The 17478-nt window shown below is 32.0% G+C and overlaps 1 protein-coding gene across 1 annotated transcript in view; it reads left to right on the forward strand.

The window, feature by feature from the left end:
* Positions 1–1238: 1238 nt before the first annotated feature.
* The window catches only part of LOC108908713 (orexin receptor type 1-like), a gene marked incomplete at its 3' end in the record, with an annotated part of 283301 nt that continues 267061 nt past the window's right edge, over positions 1239–17478 (forward strand). Inside the window, exon 1 of the mRNA XM_018712831.1 lies at positions 1239–1383. The remainder of the gene's footprint in view (positions 1384–17478) is intronic.

Genomic DNA, 17478 nt, shown 5'->3' on the forward strand with positions numbered 1-17478 from the left:
CAGCTTGTTGACTTCCCACGATGTTTTTTTGTTTTTCCGGTACCAGGTAAATTCACTGATTTGGCCTATTGCCATTGGTTGCTCGTATCCATGTTATCATTTTCTAACTGCGCAATTTCTCTAGCATATTGCGATGAATTTGATTTTAATTACCTTACGGCGTAATTTACATTTTATAACTGCGTAGTAGATTTTATACGTCTTAATACTAATTTACAAGAAATTTTTATATGATATTTTGCATGACAAATTTTTTATAAGAAACTTCTAGCCTATGTGTTTCTGATGTTATAATATTTGAACTTTCTTTTGTACTAGATTATTTAACATTAATTTACTCATAAAATCTCTACATTGGCCCTTCTTGTGGCATTTTCTTTTACCTTCATGCTTCTCCTTCGTACCTAAAATTTATTTTCTTGACATGCTTATCATTTAAAACGTATTATTTAAAATTTTGACTGATAATGTTTTAGGTTTTATATGAAATAACTATGAAATGAGCTTTTTATTTTTCTTTAAAAGTAATTTATGTCTTTATTTTATTCTACATTATAATTTCATGAAAATTTTCTATGCTATTTCTCGGTGTTTCTTGAGATACAGTGTGTTCATTTCAATATTTAACAAAATTATAGTAAAGTTAAATAAAACACTTTAAATATATTTTGTTGGTAATGTACGACACAGTTTGTAATTAGTCACATTTTATTTATAAATTGTAGTCAACAGTGTTACAATTGTATAAGTTTTTAATATATTTTTTCCGAGTAAATACTGTTCCAACAAGTTGCCTCTTATATTTTGCTTTATTTATTAGATATTTTGCCACTCGTGAAAAAAAATTATATTTTTAGGAAACTAGTGTTGCCTAACTGAAAATAACATAGCATGAGGGCTTATTTCTTTAATGTTCTGATTTTCTTCACAAATTGGCAAAACACTCAATAAATAAAGAAAAAAATTATAACTATGCAATAAATAACTTCAGACAATATACGAATACTTCTTTTGTACTGTGTGTATTTAATATTTTCCAATCCAATCAGGGAATTTTGAAAAAATATTAAGGTTTTTAAATTAAATTCGAAGTCTATTGAATAGTAATGCCATTATAGGAGTAGCATGGCGACTTTTTAGTTAATTTCTTTTCTCAAATTTATATAATAATTAGATTAAATCTCACGATCACGAAACGGAATTAAATCAAATACTAATTAATGTTTTTATTGCAGAGTGTATCCGTGACGGTATCAATCCTCACCCTGACCTTCATATCTATCGATCGATGGTACGCCATCTGTTTTCCATTGAAATTCAAATCAACCACGAGCAGAGCCAAAACAGCCATCGGGATCATATGGATAGTCGCACTGGCTTGTGGTAAGTGTTTTTTTATTGGTTACTTCTAACAAATCAAGAAACTCACTTTGCTTTTTCTGGTACGAAACAGTGATGTCTTTATTAAGGCAGTCGAGTATAAATCATAACGATTTATTGAATTACGGAAGTTATACAGATTTAAATAATTTACCAATAATAAAAGAACAGTAAATAACGTAATATGTACTATTTTTTAATATAATCTACTATTCTTTTGAGGGCATTGATAGCAGTGTTGAAGCAGCGTTCTCGACAAATAATATTTATGACTGCCAAGATACCCTTACCCGAACAGCTTGCGCGATATCTTCACTGATATGAAAATATTATCCCCGCTAGAAACTCTTTTAGGATCCAGACAGCTATGGGTCTGAAGGAAAGATTGAGGAGAATAGATTAGTCGAGGTTTTAAACTGTAGTTACGGCATATGAATTGCTCGCATGTGCCGTTCATTAGGTGAAAAAACAGATTGCCCATATTTTTCTCGTTAGGGTCGGCCACAGTGGAGAGTCGAGGCTTCAATAGAGGCTATAAACACGAATAACAGCTATGCGTCCACATCGTAATATGGCCGTGCAGATGGTAACGCACGTGTTTTATATCCCATAGTTGTTACTCGAACCTCTAGCCTCTATCTGCATTAAGTTAACATCCGGCATTTAGTCAGTTTTAGGAAACAGTACGTAAAAATTCTTCCGAGATTCTAGTTTTTAAAAATGCTGTTAATTCTACACACTTTTTGTCAGCCGTCTCTAAAAACTTTACTTTTTTATTGATGTCTTCGTCAACAATCTCTTCTAGTTTTTTCAGTCGTTCCTCTAGGTCTCGCGCATTTTTTGATAAAAAAAGTATAATACTATTAAGTTCTTCCATGCTTAGAGATTGAAGGACTGAACGCAGTCAGAATGTATTTCTTCCCATGCATCACATAGTTGCAGAATCTGTACATTTTACTGACAGAAGTAATAAATATCAAAAATACGTTAAATGTTTGGATTTCATTGCAATGTCATAAAATTCTAAGTAGAGAATGGATAAGACCAATCTAAAAATGATAAATAAATTTTCAATTTAGCCAAGATTATGTATTTTGTAACAAGTATGTCATTTTGTGACTATTATTCACAAAGAAGACAAAGCTTAGGACACAATATTATTATATCAACACGTGTTACTATATTACAACACGACACAGCAGCTGATCATATGGTTCACAGTCACTCCTAACCAAAGATCCAAAGTACTGAAATCATTCGATAAATACGCGTAGTCGTTAGTACTACCAACATAAAATTTTTATTTTCGTACCTGTCTGTCTATGTTTGATTGTGACAGACAGATTTAACTGCCAAAGGGGATGGTCAATTAGGCCGGTTTTCGGCCCTCTCCATTTTTGGCCAAAAAAAAAAGAAAGATAGAAGATTTTTTTTATTATTTACATCCAATAACTACTCGATTCCACCCCAAACTGGACCTCACCCCTCCCTAGTCAGGATCAAGGTCAATTAGAGGTCAGATTAAAAAATTGAGAAAAAGTGCATTAAATCAAAGGATCTCGGAGTCTAGGTTTTTTGGGTCACTGAGTTCGAATCGGAGTTAGTTTGTCTGTATCAGGTCGTTTTCAGGTTGTTTCAAGGCCATTTCAAGGTCAAATTGAGAAAAAGCCGAGCAATCAAGTCCAACCACCGGTTATACAGGATTTTGGGGTCACGGGGTTCAAATCCGAGTTTAGTTTGTCTGATCCAAAACCTAAATTTCGAGAACCTTTAATTTAATGCACTTTTTCTCAGTGTGAGCTCTAATTGACCTTGATCCTGACTAGGAAGGAGGGGGAGGTCCCGTTTGGGGTGGAATCGATTAGTTATTGGATACAAATAATAATAAAACAAAATGTTTTTTTTTTTTCGCCAAAAATGAAGGGGGCCGAAAACCGACCTAACTGACAATCCCCGTTTACTCGACTGTAAAAAAAAAACCGCCGCTTATACTGACGTTCTAAATGCATATGGAGAGTTAATTGCTTTGTAACAATATTTGCGCTATACAATTTAACCAGAAAATATATTTGGTTCGTCCGATAAGTACAGGCAACCAATGTGAGAAAAAGTTAATGAACAATTTATTTCATTGCATCTCATCTATATGACGCAAGTTAGCCTAAGCCCTCTTATTCTGATGTCCCAAAGAAACAGCTGCCAATTTTGGTTAAACTAAAACTCAAACAAAATTGCACTTGTAATAAATATGTTGACAATAATGAAATAGCAATTAAAGCCCGGCACTTTGAGTCTCGCTTAAAGCTTGATTAACTGATCAGGCGATTAGACTGTACATATAGAATTTATTTTATAAAGTATAATCACAGTCTAATCACCTGATCAATCAAGCCTTAACCGAGACTTAAAGTACCGGGCCTAAGTTTGTCACCGAGAATCTTTGAGAATTGTGATTGGTAGGTAACTAAGAAAGGTTATTTTTCTGTTTCATCTGTTACGTTTAATGAAACTCAAGACCGAATTATTAATAGAGGAGAAGGTGTGAATATGGGTCCCTATTTTGTGTTTTATAGATTATTAACAAATTTTTTGACAAATACATCTAAAAACTTGGGACACACTTACACCATGAACTCGTCTACAATAATGAGCGCGGCAAAGTTCCGGAAAGATAAAAAATACTGAGATATCAGGAAAAATATGAAAATTGAACAATATCTTATATTAGGGTAGAGTGTATAAAATATGGGCCCCTATCCAAAATGATGCATAAGTTTACGTTTAACAAAGGAAACTTTATTTTCTAGTCAAAAACTTCATATATGATTATACAAAAAAGTAATGGCAACAACAGAAATTGGAAAGAAAGAAATTATTTGCAAAAGTCACAAATGTAATGTTTCTGTTATTTACGCTATCCATAGAATTTATCATGTCTTCGGAGTTCCATTGTTTCCTTAAATTCTTTGGTGAAAACTTTGGTTTGTTACGTGGCATGGTCAAACTGGAAAAAGAACTGAATTCAAAATCAGGGGAGAATATAGGCCTTGGCCCATATTCGGACCCACAAAAGGCCCATATTACCAGCATTGCATGTCATTCAACAATAGATACCTATTATTTGTAGAGTTTAAGTGAATCAAAATATTTTCTGAACAAAACAAACTTTGATCTTTATACAAAATATCTAGGTGAATATACAAACAACTTACCTTCAGATAATATTCAGAATTCCAGTAACACATTCACCACCATTTGCTTCTAACAATATAGAAAATCAACTGCACAATGTCGGTTAAACAGTTCGCTACTACGTAGCTGTCTTTTAAATTATTATTCAGTGATGCCGCTAGATGTTCTAGTAGGAATAGCCATGGGGCCCATATTAAGTACATGGCACATATTTGAACCTTCTCTACTTTTTTCGTTTTTAAATTATTGTCATTTAAAATATTTGGAATTGAAGCTTGCCATTAGAAGATTTTTGTTAATCGACACATCAGAATAATACGGGCAAGAATATTTGCTTAAAATGCTCAGGTTAGTTATATCTGCCATTTTTACTCTTATGATTTTAGACAAATAGAATGGTAAGTTTAAATCACAGTGAGTTAATTTTCGTAAATTCATATGGTGTAAATATTTGATCATGACAATAATGTTAATGTTAATGTGACATGTTAATAACATTTCCTATAAGCTTAATTATTGTGTATGTCTTTTTTTTCGATGAATAAAAAATGTTTCATTACTTTTCTTTTATTTAGAGTCACTCTATGGATTTTAATGAAAGCATGAAGAGATAATGTAATACAAAATATTAGTTTTTAGCTTGAGATCAATACTTTTATAGCAATATCCGGATCAATCTGACACAAATAAGAATTAAACGTTTTAACAGAATTTAAAGGAAATAGGCTTCTTGCCTTTTCGTCGAGATAAGTTCGTTTAGGCAAGTGAGACATTATGAAAACGATGTTTTTGAAAGATATTTATGTATTCAGCGCCCATAATAAATTGGGCATATTTGAATATTTCAACTAAAATGAAAGACTGTAGGTAATTAATCATTTCTATCATAATTCTTAATATTATATTTAGGTATTATATTACGGAGAGAACATGAAATACGAGACTAAAATTATAAGTACCCATTAGGTATTGTAAAAAACACATACCGTAACAGGTTCGATTTTTTTAAACTAAATTACTTTGGTATTTTAACATTATACAGGCTGTTACAAACTGGCTTCTCACTACAGGGATATCGGAAACGGTAAGAGCTACGAAGTAGCTTAAATGGGGACAAAGTTGTGTAATCAGGGGACCAACAATATGCCTCTAAAAAATCAAGGCTAACATGATTAGTTTTCGAAATATTTGAAAAAAAAACGAAATTTTAGAAAGCCGTTTTTGTTTAATTTCAGCATTGTTTGAGGAGATATTGAAAAACAAAGAACACTTTCTCATGGCCACTTTTTTCCCTCTATCGAATGACATAATCANAAAAGTGACCATGAGAAAGTGTTCTTCTTTTTTCAATATCTCCTCAAACAAGGCTGAAATTAAACAAAAACGGATTTCCAAAATTTCGTTTTTTTCAAATATTTCGAAAACTAATCATGTTAGCCTTGATTTTTTAGAGGCATATTGTTGGTCCCCTGATTATGCAATTTTGCCCCTATTTAAGCTACTTCGTAGCTCTTATCGTTTCCGAGATCCCTATAATGAGAAGCCAATTTGTAACAGCCTGTTTAATTTTAAAATACCAAAGTAATTTAGTTTAAAAAAATCGAACCTGTTACGGTATGTAAAATGTTTTGTCCGCTTCGTGGCACAAATGTTCATTCGAGCGCGTTTTGTATTCTATGTACTGTCGGTACAATATTTGTTGAGATAGAGTTCCAAGAAAAGAATAAGTCAATAAAGTAACTGCAAAACACAGTATGTAACTACTGCAAGCTGCTACGGTGAACTCCACGGCGCCAATGTCTTTCTACATACCTCGGGTGTCGTATGCGATTAATGCCAAGAAAGTGACGGAGGGTCTTCTTAGATTCTATCTCAACAAATATCGTAGGTATGTAGATATTTTAAAGTTGATATTAAATCTACAGAGTTTGATAGCGACATTACGACAAAATTTCAAGGTTGATTTCTTTCGTAAAACAAACATAATGAAACAAAGTGAAGATGTCTCCAATGGACTCTTTTAGTGTGACGTCACATATTTAGGCAACCTGCAATAATTGTCATACTATTTACATAGATACTATAAAAATGAATAACTTGAAATTAATTTATTTTTACAAGGATTTAGAAGCATTTAAGGACAAACAACACGTGTTTGGTAAAATAAATACACTAATGTGCTTTAAACTTACAAAAAACGATATAAAAGGATATTCCTAAATTTAAATAAAGTAAAAATTTAACATTAGCCGTGTTATTCCTAATGCTCATGCTCGGAGAGAATAGCCTCATATGCAGGTGATATCTTATTGATATGTCACCGCTGTCATCATTAGCGTATTTCCTCTTCATTTTTTTTAATCTTGGCATTTTTTAGTTCTACTAAGTATTTTTATTGTTTTTCTTGATATTGTGCTGTGTCAGTGTGTTTATCGAGTGTTTTTTTTCTTCAAGTGGTTTATTATAGACGTACTCTTAACCAATACCAAAATTTTCTGAAATGATATTCTGTTGCGAGGCTACTTCGCTTACATGAAATTATCTTTAATGCGCATGCTCAATAACATTGATATAATTTTATAAGTTTTTAATGAATATAAAAGTCAATATTCTATAAATTTTTAAATATATAAATTCTATAATTCTTTTAGTTTGTCACTTGGGGTTTGAAACTTCTTAAATATTTCTAATATTGCCAGAATATCGCGATATTTAAGGTCATGACAAAGATGATATTTTTTGGCACTTATGTCCAAAGTATATAAGGTCGAAAATCGACCTAGTAAAAGCATTGGGAAATTCTTTATGACAATAACTAAAAAACACTACTAAAAGATCTATTATAACGATATTAACAATAACAACTAGGGAATTAACTCAATTAACAACCACTGAAAATATAGACTTCCAACATGATCACTATCTTGATTATCGTTACCTACAATTGGATTAAAAAGTAACCAGTCGTGTCGCAATTAGAAGAGGCTTGGATAAACTAATTCCAAATGTAACTTTTGAGTCTGTTTTTTTTCGTAGAATGTTTAGAAAAAAATTTAAATCCGAAGTATGGGCAAAAATTTGAATAATTTAAAAATTTGCATAAATTTCGCATTTTTATTTTAGTGGCTTTAAGGACTTCACGGCTGGGATATCTATAATTAAAGACAAAAGTGTAATTTTTCTTTCAACCATCAATATCTCAACAAGCAATAGTCGCACGGAGACCTCTCACNTTGTCCGCTTCGTGGCACAAATGTTCATTCGAGGGCGTTTTGTATTCTATGTAGTGTCGGTACAATATTTGTTGAGATAGAGTTCCAAGAAAAGAATAAGTCAATAAAGTAACTGCAAAACACAGTATGTAACTACTGCAAGCTGCTACGGTGAACTCCACGGCGCCAATGTCTTTCTACATACCTCGGGTGTCGTATGCGATTAATGCCAAGAAAGTGACGGAGGGTCTTCTTAGATTCTATCTCAACAAATATCGTAGGTATGTAGATATTTTAAAGTTGATATTAAATCTACAGAGTTTGATAGCGACATTACGACAAAATGTCAAGGTTGATTTCTTTCGTAAAACAAACATAATGAAACAAAGTGAAGATGTCTCCAATGGACTCTTCTAGTGTGACGTCACATATTTAGGCAACCCGCAATAATTGTCATACTATTTACATAGATACTATAAAAATGAATAACTTGAAATTAATTTATTTTTACAAGGATTTAGAAGCATTTAAGGACAAACAACACGTGTTTGGTAAAATAAATACACTAATGTGCTTTAAACTTACAAAAAACGATATAAAAGGATATTCCTAAATTTAAATAAAGTAAAAATTTAACATTAGCCGTGTTATTCCTAATGTTCATGCTCGGAGAGAATAGCCTCATATGCAGGTTTAAATCCTAAGTATGGGTAAAAATTTGAATAATTTAAAAATTTGCATAAATTTCGCATTTTTATTTTAGTGGCTTTAAGGACTTCACGGCTGGGATATCTATAATTAAAGACAAAAGTGTAATTTTTCTTTCAACCATCAATATCTCAACAAGCAATAGTCGCACGGAGACCTCTCACAAAACAAATTGAAGCTAAATAAACATGCTAACTGAATTGAATCTTGATTGAGTTCGAGAAAATTATCCTGGGTCCGTGAACAGTCCTTAAAAAAAATCTGAAACATTTTTTTCTCGAAGTATTTTTTTGTCTGCTCCATAGATGTAGCTCAAAAAATTTTTTTGTCAAAAAATCTTGAAATTATAAACATAAAGCTTCATTATGCCTTTTTTTTATCTCGACACGACCAATTTTCAATAAAATACAGCCTTTCGAAAATCACTAAAATGTATGAAAATTTTTTGTTCCCTAAATTTTTGCAGTAATGTATTACAAAATACAAATATATACGTAAGTATAATCAAGTTCGAGGGTAGTTAACACTGCAGAGCCCTAAGAAATAACACCCTGTATGTCATTTTTTTACATGTTCAAAACATATGTTACATTCATTTAAATAAAAACGTTTATCAATTAAATCTCTACCTGAAACAGGTAATGCGATTAAAAAATGTTGTTTCATGGCAATATATTAAGCGGAGTATATAACGGTAGGCGTTGAATTTTGCATATGGGTAGGTTGATCTAAATATTCTTTCTTTCTGTACTTCACCAAACATTGTCAAGGATTCGTGTGTTGCATAAAGAGTTCAAGAAAGGACGAGAACGTGTGGAAAATCAGGAACAGGATTGCCGTCGTCGGACTAGCATTACAGACGAAAACATTCGCGTGGTTCCATGAAGACGATCTACGGATAAAACTATCCGAAATTGCAGAACAGGTCGGAATAAGTTATGGGAGCGGTCGTCATAAACTACGTAGAGTTCCATAAAGTGTGTGCCAGGTGGGTCTCTCGCCTTTTGACCACAGATTGTAAGTTAAGACGTTTGGAGGTCTCTCAGAGGCTTAAAATAAGGTTTACGAAGGAATGTGGTGCATTTTTGAGTTGCTACTCCACGACAACGTCTGTCTCTATTCCTCGAATCTACGGTTATCGACAACAGCCATTGAAAAACTGGCGCTTTAAACCTACCTAGTGCAGTGGAATGTTTTGTATATTGTACGAGCATAGGTATATGACGACATAATATTTTGATCTAAAATTACGCCTTTCTCAATTTTAAATCTGAATATTAAAGAAAGAGGTTCACTAAATAGAATTGCTACATAGCGCTGAAATAGGTAATTTTCTGTATATAGACGATGATAATAGCACAATTTCTTGATTGGGAGCAAAATTCTCCCACAACACAACATTACAACTTACTAAGATTTTCATTTAACCAAAGTTGATTTAGATCATTTTCTAATTTGCATGCTAAAGCTTTAACCTCTTGGCAGAATTTGTTGATGGGCTATCATATATAGCAGTATAAAAATAAAGTTACAACTTCTTACATCCTTCTATATCTCTTTCTCTACCCTAATCTGATACATTTTGCGTCTGAAAATGTAGAAGTTTCCTATTACCATCTGGGTCAGGATCCGCCACTGTTCCTACGCCTCAAGCTGTCGAATCTGATAACACCCTTTGTCAACGAACTTAAGTTTTCCACGCCTGCTTTGCGTCTTAGCGAGATAAATCGTCTCTTCTGCGTATTTGTATAATAGGAGTTCATTCGACGCGTTAATCCATTAAATCTGGGGTCAGATTAAACCTATCCAGCAAAAAATCGACCCTGACTCTTCCTAATGAGTGTCATGGATTGTTACACACAACTACGAGCAAGAAGTGAATGGGAATATTTATTTCACAAAATGCTAGGTTTTTTAATTGGGCATATATAAAGAAACTGTGGTTGAATCAGATAACGAATCATCTTTATGTTTTTAGCATCCTTTAAAAATACCCCTTTCATAAAAACCGAATACAATTAAGAAATATTAAGTTGTAGACGGGTTTTTGAAACTTTGAAAGGACACTGCGTCGCATTAAATTATACTCGCTCGTTTTTAATCTCTCATAATGTCACAATCATCACTGATTGTATATTATGTTTCTAAAAAAAAAAACATTACGGATGATAATTGTAGATTACTTTAGAATGTGTAATAATTTAGAAAAACTTATTGAAAAAATAATGACTATACTTTCTTTTACTAAAAAAATATAAACGTTTAAAATAAATACAGTAGAACCTCGATTATTCGTGCGCGACTAATCTGTGCGGCAGATTCTTCGTGCGATGAGATGTATCCGCTATCCGTGCGCGGATTTTCCGACGCGGGGTGAAAAAAGCGTTCAGAAACAAAAACAAAGACGAATCTCTGCTTGTTTGTCGTGTACGTATTATTTACCTACACAGTCTAGCATTTAGTTCGTGCACATGCAAAGAATTACTGCATTTTTCAAATAGATTCTAGATATTCATATCTTGTACATACAACGTACCTAATGTTTGTACCTATGCAATTACATACATATCGACCTTTTTATTTTTTATTGTAGGTACATGTACATGTACACAGGTATTGTAGGTATATTATGTATGTACATATATACAGGGCTGAAAAATCCACATGGTCCATCTGCCTTTACATGAGAGCGATAAAGTAAAGTAAAGAAATCCGTGCGATAGACAAGGATGGCTATGGTGAAGACGTTCCATAATCTGAATAGTCACCGTCCGTTTCGGGTTAGAAGAGGGAGTGACTATTCAGATGAAACGTCTTCAATGGAACCATCCTTGTCTATCGCACAGATTTCTATGACTTACTTTATCGCTCTTACGTAACGGCCGATGTACCATGGGGACTTTCCGAACCTGTATGTACATATGCAACGATGCGATGTGTATAACAATTTACGAATTTCACAATGATACAATGACATAAATCTTATAATCATTGTCCACTTTATTTTATGTTGATGATCCGCAAGCCTTTGGTGCGCGGTCTATTATGACAGCTCTGCTGATAAGTGTATCATCTGTATATCTGTTATTATCAATACATTAGAAGAAAGCTACTGTGTTCACTTTGACACACAAATAAATGTTTCTAAACTGCAAATTAATTAATTAATTTGTATTCACCATTGTCTATGTATTATTTGTTAAATACGTACGAACCATATTAATACTTTTCTATTTTTCTTTCAACTTTTTTGTGTTTGTAACTTTTTTGAAAAAAGGAACAGTAATTTCCAGTGCTTTGGAAACATTTATTTGCGTAAAGACCGACATTAGAGTTTCCTTGGTAATAATTTGAGATTGGTTGTCCGGTGCCCCAACTATAACCTGCTCGGATTAGACTCAAAAAGTACTGTTTCCAAAAAAATGTTAACGGGGCATTTTATTATTGGAAGTTCTTCGGAAGGGTATCAAAATATTAGGAAAAATATTTGCGGTCAGTTGTTAGTGGTAAAACATTGTTTAAATAATGAAAGAACATACGAAAAAACATTTTCTTGCTTGTAACTTTCGAACCATTATTACTGGTGGAAATAAAAAATTCAGGCTTATACGTAGGTATTAAAAATACGTACAAAATAAGCCAAGGTTAGCTAAAATTCGTCAATTTTTTGTCTTGCAAAAAGTCAAAACAGATAATATGAGCCTTTCATTCAGTTGCATATAATTAATTAATTTTTACTTCTAAATAACGGTAGTGCACCTTGCATTGAAGGTATATGTATTCTTTATAAGTTCTGTAAATTTCAGCTTAAAAGTGTAAATTGTTTTAAAAAATGACTAAAAATTAAGTTGTTTAAAGATTAGTTTTTAAGTGGTAAATTATTTTCAAATCAATCCTATACATCGATCATTTAATTGCTGCAATTTGTTTGTAAATGTTAAGCTGTCTCTTAATTCTAATTTTACAAGTGATAACCGTTAAAGAGTAGGTACGTTAAAGAACATCGAAATGATTTTTTCTTCAACAGTCACAAAACTATGACAATTTTTCACTGTCAGAAGTCTCTAAGGTTAAAATTTTCCTTATTGAGAAAAAAAATTGTGTCTCAGCAACAAAATTATTCACTTTTAATCCTAGGAGCTAAAGTTGACACTTTTAATATTTAAATTAAATTAAATTAAATTAATAAATAATAATTTATAAAAGGCTATTTACAATAATTTTTGTTTATTCACATTGATATTAAATACACAGTTTGAACAAGTATTAAAATTAAATAAACCACTGAAACTGCAACTACCCTCATTCTTGGAGCAATTCTCAGAGCAGTCCAGCACCTTTTCGTTAATAGTTATATTATTTTCAGATGTTGTGAAATCAGAAATGACAACGGTGCTTGGTTTATCATCAACTTTCAGTATTATTTTCGCAATATTTTCTTTATTTAAAAGGGTCCGTCACAATGCTCGATCTCCATCCTCCGTGTCTTTAAAGACAAGTGAGATCACCACCGCCGTCAACTAAAAGGGTAGCAGATGTTCGTCGTAATTCGTATCCACTGTACCCTTTTCAGTTATCCAGCTTCAAAAATTTTGCCTCTTCTTGCGAGGTGGCACTGATTTTATGAATATCGACATATCTGAGAAATAATCGACCATCTACCAATCCAGGTGGACGTAAAGCAACATACTATTATAATTATAATTTTGTTTTGATTGTTGAACTTATTAGTAGTAGTATATAGTATATTGTGTATAATATGTAGTTTTTGTTGGGGTGTTGTTGTGGTTTGCTCCAAATAGTGGAATGAATAATTTTTGTTTATGTATAAGGATTTGATTTACGTTTAATGGTTAAGTATACGTTTGGGCGCCTTTTATTAGTGTGAATGCAATCTGTGTGTGTTGAAATTAATTTTTTATTGGATGCAGGTTCTCAGGACAAAGTTAAGCAATAACAATGACAAATTTCATCGAATTATACTTTGCTTACCTTGGTTTTGCTTATCTCTCCTCCGACAGCTTTATCTTGCATAAATACTATTTACAGTGTACACTTTATTACAGTGTAGATGGAAATATTTGACAATCAATGGTACACTGTCTTTCAAGACCACTTATTAAGAATATTAGCATGAGTTCTTATCTCAGAGAAGCTGTTCAATATTATTCATACTTATTATCAATATAGATTTGAGTAGGAAGCAATGAATGAAGGCAAATATTTAACTATTTTAACAATGTGACATTTATTCACTATTCATTTTTAAATCCAAACAATATTTTAAAGAAACACATAAACTCGATATGGTTATGAACTTTTACATGAATAAATAACTGATAAAATTGTCTTAACTATACCTACCTTAATTTTGAAAATATTTGGATAACCAATTTGAATTGGTTTGTTTAAATGTATCATGAAACAAATTAACTTAAATTAAGAACAAAGAAACTTAACTAACTCTTATAATACGAAATGTTCTAAACTATGATTTGAATTTCTATTCACTGATACTGTCTATGGTTTCAAATAAAATTTTTGACTTCACAAAATGTTTTAATTTGAATTTGTAATCACTCTAATTTATGTTTCGGCGAGTATGCTTAGGCAACTGGACTTACATTATCGTTTCCATTTTCTCGACGTTGGAATGTCCAATATTCACTCTGAACTCGCTTTTTAGTCGTGGGTGGACAGCTGAACTCGTCTCTTGTGTATGGTTCTTGTGAGTTGGTTTCGTCCTTGTTTTTTACAATGTAATTTGGGGAGCTACAGGATAACATGCACCCCTAACATGTGTCTGGGACCAATTAGTTTCTTTTCCAACTTGTTTACTTCGAAACGATGCTCTGTTGTTTCCCTTGGAAGGTAAAATTTTCTGATTTGTCCTTTTTTTATTGGTCACTTGTATCCATGTGATATTGATTTCTTGATGTGGACTCCAACATATTGCGATGTGATTTTATTTGTAATAAATTACGGCGTAATTTGTATATTGTAACTGCGTAGTATTTTTGACGTCTTAAAACTATTTTACAAGAAATTTCTATGTGGAATTCTGAATGACAATTTTTATAATAAACTTCTAGCCTATGTGTTTTTCTGAGACTATAATAATTTAATTTTCTTTTGTACTAATTTATTTAACATTTATTTAATTGTAAAACTGCTAAAATTGGCCTTTCTTGTGGCATTTTACTTGTGCTTTCAAGCTTCCACTTCGATGCTAAACTTTATCTTTTTGACTTGCTTCTCTATTAAAATGTATTAGTTAAATTTTGAATGATAATATTATAATTTTGATATGATATAAATATGAAATGGGATTTTATTTTACTTTAAAAGTAATTTATGTCTTCCTTATAGTCTACGTTATAATTTTATGAATTGGTGTTATACATTTTAAATTTTTCTCTCTACCATTACTCTGTGTCGTGTCTTGAAATACAGTGTGTTCATTTCAATACATATTTTCGATAAAAACTTAAATAATAATTGTCTCCCAACACAGTGAACACAATGTGGTCTCTTGGTTTTAGTACTGAAAATTTTTATAATCAATTATTATCAATAATTGTTAAATTAACGAATTCATCAGAATAACCAATATTAGGACGACCTATAAAGAAACTTTTTAAAAATGTTGTTCTTTTACTTTTAAAGCGTTTACCTTCATCATCAAATATAAATTTACAGGTGCACTATTCAAAAAGCAATCAACTTGCTCCTTTGTAAACGCTGCGATTTTTTCGGCTTTAAATATTGGCTTAGGTATATCAATCCCCGTCTTTATATCCAACATTGACTGCAATATTGAATATTGTGACTAAAGTCTTCATTTTATTTGCGAAGTTTGAGAAATGCACCATCAAAACAACTTTTGAATACAACTTAATGTTTTCTTCTTTTCATTAATCCGTAAAACGTTGATAGAATCATTCATAAACTTCTCGAGATTTCTTTGGGGGAAGATTCAAAGAAACCCCTTTCGCACACTCTAGTATTTCCTCAGGTATAGTTAAATTTTCTTTAGATTCCATTTTTACACAATTTTCAGCAAATTGAACCACAAACAATCACAAATGAACTCAATTAGCAATATGGCGACTAGTGTTTGACAAAGTATCCATCGATATATTCTACTTATCTACTTTGCTTTATTATCTAAAGGTGTGAATAATTTCAAAGCACAAATTAATAATTAAATGGGGGATTTCGGTTAGAGAAAAAAATACCATGTTTTATTCGGATTAAAGTGTCTTTTTTGTCTCGCCACAAAAGCAACACTTAATCCTAATCATTGAGTGAATATAACTCATTCACTCAACGTCCTAATACAATAATGTATTATTGTGATACCGTTTTGCAAATTGTTGGTTATGACACACAAAACTTACTTTTTCTTTTTACGATAAAAATAGACGAAAAATATTTTGTCATATTTTTAGTTTCTCTGTCATCCAAATCTCCAAATTTTTGTGCACATGTGCTTTGGGACACGCCAATGTAAATAAATATCGAGGACTGCTGATTAAAGGGGTTGTGTGTCCTTTTTTATGTAAAGAACATTCAACGAACTATTTAAATTTAATTATCAATAGAGATTTTATTATTTTATTAATAATTCTTTATAAAAGTGTTACCTGTTGAATTTGCTTCATATCGTCACAATACCGATATAAATGTCGTTTTTAAAATTATAATTCTCACTGTAAGTAAATTCCTTAACACAAGAATCAAATTATATATTTTGAACAAATCAGAGAAAAATTTATTATTAGTATTTTCATTTAATCTCGATTTCGCTGTTGGTTACGACGTATATAAGCCTTTGTCGCCAAACGAAAATAATTTAGATCTGCTTAAAATTAACAAAATCAGAACAATGGTAAGAAGTACAACAACAAATTAATTATATAAAATTATTATCAGAGTGAAAGATTTTAAATATGTACAGGTAGTGTACTGAAATTTAATAATAAGCTAAATTACTTCTACGTATAATACAAATTAATAAAAAACAGATTTGAGGGTTACATTCGGTGTGCAACAAAATGAAGCTCTCTCTCGACAGTAAAAAAGTGTTTTTATTGAAAACGATAGTACAGTGAAAAGAGAATGTTGTCGGGGCGAGTGGTCGTTGGAGAGTCCCATTATGGAGTCGCTCATAGGTAAATTATGTATTTAATCCCTGGCGCCAATCTGCCGTGGCCCTTTTCCTGGAACCATCGTGTTGGTATACCACTTGCAACTGTTAGAGCGGTCCGGCCTCAGGCTGGCGCTCTTAACATGATACTTAAGATGGGTCACTTGCAGACATGTGTGCCCATATATTATACAGGGTGATTCAGAACTTATCCAAAAAAATTTGGGAATAGATGCGGCATGAGAAATGGAGTCAATATCGTAAAAAAAAATTTTGTAAAATCCTTATAGTTTCCGAGAAAAAAATTATTGAAGTTATAGTACATTCAACGACTACGTAGCTGGACAAATGTAGTCTCTAGCGTCATTCGCAATACGCGTGCCATGTGACTCCTAATTCTGAAATCCGTCGCTGCGGTAGTTTTTACCTGTTATCTGTGGTGTTTACAACAGTTTTTTAGTAGTTAGTGTCAAAAATGGTTTGCGTGTATAGCAACTCAGAGTTGATGGATATCGTTTTAATTTATGGTGAAGCAAGACAACATTTGTATTATGGTGAAGCATTTGTGTTATGGTGAAGCAAGACATCATTTGTGTTAGTTCGTAGAAAGTGAGTAAGACGGACCCAAATGTGTTTACACGTGAGTGGATAAAATTTTGAACAATTGCTGTTGCAGCATCGGGTATGTCAAATGATTTTATTATTTAAAAACACAAATTAATTTTATTAATAATTAATAAAGGCAAAAGCATTTGAATTTGCCGATATAAAATAGGTGCGATAAAATTCTATTTACATATTTCTTTCCTTGCGAAAGTTTTTGTCCGTTTTTATCAC

Source organism: Anoplophora glabripennis, unplaced genomic scaffold, assembly GCF_000390285.2.
Source record: "Anoplophora glabripennis isolate ALB-LARVAE unplaced genomic scaffold, Agla_2.0 scaffold374, whole genome shotgun sequence".
Lineage (NCBI taxonomy): Eukaryota > Metazoa > Arthropoda > Insecta > Coleoptera > Cerambycidae > Anoplophora > Anoplophora glabripennis.